Source organism: Tauraco erythrolophus, chromosome 27 (genome assembly GCF_009769465.1).
Source record: "Tauraco erythrolophus isolate bTauEry1 chromosome 27, bTauEry1.pri, whole genome shotgun sequence".
Taxonomy (NCBI): Eukaryota; Metazoa; Chordata; class Aves; order Musophagiformes; family Musophagidae; genus Tauraco; species Tauraco erythrolophus.
The window spans coordinates 3,269,912-3,274,400 of NC_141491.1; positions in this window are offsets into that span (position 1 = coordinate 3,269,912).

A 4,489-nucleotide genomic window follows, 5' to 3' on the forward strand; every position below is an offset into this window, starting at 1 on the left:
AAGAACCATATAAATTACATGCAAAACATTGTACATAGAGATTAATATCAAAATGCAATACAGATCAGGTGCACTTTAAGCTGGACTCTAGGATATGGCAAACACACCAGGGTACATATTGCTTTGAAACCACCATTTTTTTTTTTTAATGTCATGCATACCACATAATATTCAGTCTTTTGTTTTGTATTTTTCTGTTTTTATACAAAAATACCAGTGCTTATTATACTTAGTTACTGGAAAAGAAAAACTCAGATCTGCGTGCCCTCTTCAAAAGAAAGTTTTGTTGTGAGAGCATTGGATAAATATATATACACACACAAATGTTGATTTAATACTGTATATATATATATTTATTTAAGGGGAGGAAATAAACTAAAGGCAGTTTTAGCCATGGGCTTTGCTGAATGAAAACTGTATTTTTTGTTGAGCAGGAGGATATCAGAGGCGGGACAGCCAGCGATCAGCCAGTCTTGGTGGCAGGGAACAGCCTTGGCAGAGAGATGCTGGAGAAGAAAGCCAGGTGCCCAGAAACACACTGGCGTTGCCCCACAGCCTCGCTGTTTGGGGCAGGACCAGGAGAGCAGCACCCCCACGTCGCCGTGCCTCGCCGGGGAGAGCTGGGTTTGCAGGAGGGCGTTTTACAGGTTGCATGCTCCACGGGTTGATGAACTTGTAGGGGAGCTGGACCCAGCGGTGAGGAGCGATGGCAGGCAGGTACATGTGTCCTTCCCTCGAGAGGTACAAAAGCCTGCAGGGACTCTTCTTGGAGGTGCTTGGTCCCTGCAGTCATAGAGGGCAACAGATGGTGGCAATGGCATCTCGGAGATGTCCTCCCTGGATGTGAGATGGGGCTTTTCCATTCACCCCAACGTTGCATCACCCCGAGAAGCATTTCTAAAGGGGCTGAGCACTACAGGACATCTACTTCTTGGCTGAGGAAAGCCAAAGGCTGCCCATGCTAAAATTTGGTTTAGTTTTTTTCCTTCTTGAGATTGTTTCAAAATTTTCCTCAAAGCTTATTGCACAAAACCTTTGAAAATTAAGTATTACCCCTGTGCAAATCAAAGGAAACCTTATCACATAATGCAAATATGCCTAAAAATGCCTGTTCAGCAATGCACACAGGACGTGGTGTAATGTCTTTGGTACCAATCTGCCAATTTATTTAACAGAAAACCACCACCAGAGACCCTACTGTTATTAAGAACTGGATGCAAAATTATGTTCAGAGTGTTTTAATAACAAAGCATTCCAAGGCAAGTTAACACATATCACAGGGTATGACTTCAGTTCCTGTCTGGTATGGCACTCTCCCCCGTGCACACTCGTGGCAGTTCAAACAAAGCAAAAAAAATTAAAAAATATATATATCTCCCCCTCTTTCAAGGCATGTTGCAGAGAGTCCCCAGAAGTTCATGCTGCCGACCATGCCTTTCAGCGTAGAGCACCAATCTCCCCCAACTCTTTTGTAATGTCCTCAATAACTTAACCCAATAAGTCATCTGCTGCCAGTATATCACTGAAACTAAATAGAAAAAAAAAAATACGTATGCACAATAAACATTTATACTTTAAGCAACCAGCCATACCGACATAATTTATATAAAAAAACCCCATTTGTGTCATCCAACTAACACCTAGTATAAAGATGGCTGCTCAGAGAAAAGGAAGCTGACTGGCATCCGACCGCCGACACGCTGAATTCATCACCTGTCGCTTTGACCTGCCGTCACGCGCCGTTGCAGACGCGGGACTCCAGATTTATTTTATTATTTTTTTTTCTTTAAACAAAATACATATGGCTGACGTAAAAATATCAGTTTCTGATCTAAAGAAAACTATATTTTTTTTTTGCATAATATTTATATATAATTATTTCTCCCCCTCCTAATATGGAAACTAGAACAACGAAAATACAGCCGCTAAGGAACAACCAGACCCTTGTGGCAACCTGCTGGTCACAGATTTCTGGGAGTGACTTTGAGAGCCTCCAAAGTTGGCTTTTTGTTGGTTTAAGTCTTTGTTTTTTATTTTTTTTTTTTAAACAGGTCTGAGGTAATAAAAAAAATATCAAAACAAAACAAAACAATATTAGTGTGTGTCCCCCCCAAAGTATTTAATAAATATTTACGTAAGGTTGTAAGAACACCATATTTTCATCCTTTTTTTTTTCTTTTTTTTTTTTTGCAAGTATTTAAAATAGAAAAAGTGATCTTTTAAGCAATGTCACCTTTAGCACAGAACCAAACCCCACAACCACTCCTTTTGTCTTTCCTGTCACCACTTGTGCACAATCCAAGACAGCACCCCCCCCCTCCCACCCCCCGGTCCTGCCCAAGGTGTTTTTTTCAGCTCGAGTGAAGAAGGAACGGGGAGGGCAGCGATGGGTTTGTCTGCGCGGGCAGGGGGCTTGACACTGAACTTGCAATTGAGATGGGCAGTGGTGGCAATTTCTTCTTGCTGTTGGCAGTGTACGGAGCCCAGCCTGCACCCCCTTGGCCAGCACCGAGGCAGGAGACCTGGGAGAAGGACCTTTCCTGGGGCAGGAACGGGGTGAGCTCGTCCTTCCCTGCTCCCACCCCGAGGAAGGGACGAGTCGGTGCTGGGCTGGAAAGGGAACAAAGACACTTGGTTTGCGTTGTCGATTAAGGAACACTTATTTCTTGGCAAAGAACTGGGCCCTCGCGTGGCAGGCGGTGCTGCAGGCAGTGCTCGGAGAAGGCACGGGAGATTCTGCTGTGCGTTCTTAAAGGAAAGAAAAGAAGAAACCAGCCAGCCCACTGGGGTAGTTTGATGGGGAGGGTGGGGGGTGTTCTGGTGGCTGGAGAGGGGATTTGCTCCCTGTGCCGCCAGATCGGACTCCCATCCCCCTCGGGGGAGTTGAGCCAAATCGGCGCCTCTGCCAATTGCCCTGTTTAAGTTGGGACAAGGGGATGGGAAAAGGAGGGCTCTGCCCTCGCTCCCTGGCCGGCGCCACGTGCTCAAGATGGCGGCGGCAGAGCCGCTTGGGGAACTTGGGGAGAACCCCGTTCCCAGGGTGCCCGCTGGGCACCCACCCTCTCGCTAAAACCTCTCTGCTTCCAGGGATGGAGGCTGGCAAAGACGATGGTGGTGTATAGCCAGTTACAACCAGGTTCTCTCTGCTTCCAACCAAGCCCAACGGGATGAAGGAGAGAAGGCAGCAGAGCTTCCTCCAGCCCTCCCTGCCTGGAGCCAGTGACCAGGGGTGCACCAGCAAGAGCCCATGAGGAAGAAACTAAGTCCAAGCAAATCAAACTCCTGCCTCCCGCTCTGTCCCATGGCTTCACAAGAGGGTCAGTTCAGAGCAAACCTGCCCAGGACACTTGGGGCCTCTGCTCCAAAAAAACAGGACTCTCACCACAGGGTTACAAGAGACCGAGGTGAGGCAGGACGCAGGGTGAAGAGATGACCTTCAAAAAAAGCAGCAAGTGAGGCAAAGCCTCCATGCAGCACCTTCTCTGGAAGACCTGCAGCCAACCAACCTGCCACTTCTGCGAGGAAGTGCCTCTGCTGGCATATCAGCTACAGAGGTGCAATGGAAATCGAGCGTCCTCCCACGGGCCATAGAGCCTCCCCTCTCTTCCACCAGCTAAAGAGACAACCTGACTCATCCCTTCCATGATCCAGGAGTTGACCCACTGTACTGTCAATAACTCAATGCTTGTTCTCCGTTCAGCCTGCTAACGCTTCGGCAGCGACGTGCAGAGCCGGTGGGCATGGCTGGAGCATTCTCGGGAGTTCCTCAGCAGTTAACCGCAGCTCGTACTCCAAGGCTGAAGGATTACTGAGTCCAACAGTACAGACAAGCCAGAAAGGGCAAAAGTCCTTCTGCTCCTGATGGCAGGAGCCGTTCAACCTCTGCAAGGCTCTGGCCTAAAGTTTCACAGCTCTTCAAGAGCAGAAAAGATGCATCCCTTAAGACTCTCCAGGAAGGAGCCCCGTTTCTCAAAACCATGGGGTTCTTCTTCACCACCCTTCCACTGCCAGTTTACCTCTTCCTTGCTTTGTAGAAAAATCAGAATCTTTTACATCCAGCAAGGTTACAGCCAAGTCACTTTTGTTCCTTGTCTACCAATTACTGCTTTAGAAACAGAGAGAAAAAAGTGTGTGCACACACAGAGGAGGAACTGTAAAGGCTAGGTACCATTTTTCAAGGTGGAAGACTGGTTTACATCCCTGTATCTATCAATCGGCGAGTAAACACCTTCCCCCTGGCTGGGCTGTGGTTTTTTTTTTGTTTATTTTTAAATTTTCGCACTAGAGTGCTAACTCCCCCACTGTGAAGTTACTGGGGGCAAATCCCACAAGCAAAGAACAAGCCTCAACGTTAGAAGAAAAACCCTAAAAACCACAAGTGGAAAAAAAAAATAAAATAAAGTCACAAGTGCACCCCAGCCCTCGGGCTGAGAGCGTGCATGTAAGACTACGACAATTTGAACTTTCTTTGAACATGCATTTTTCAAAG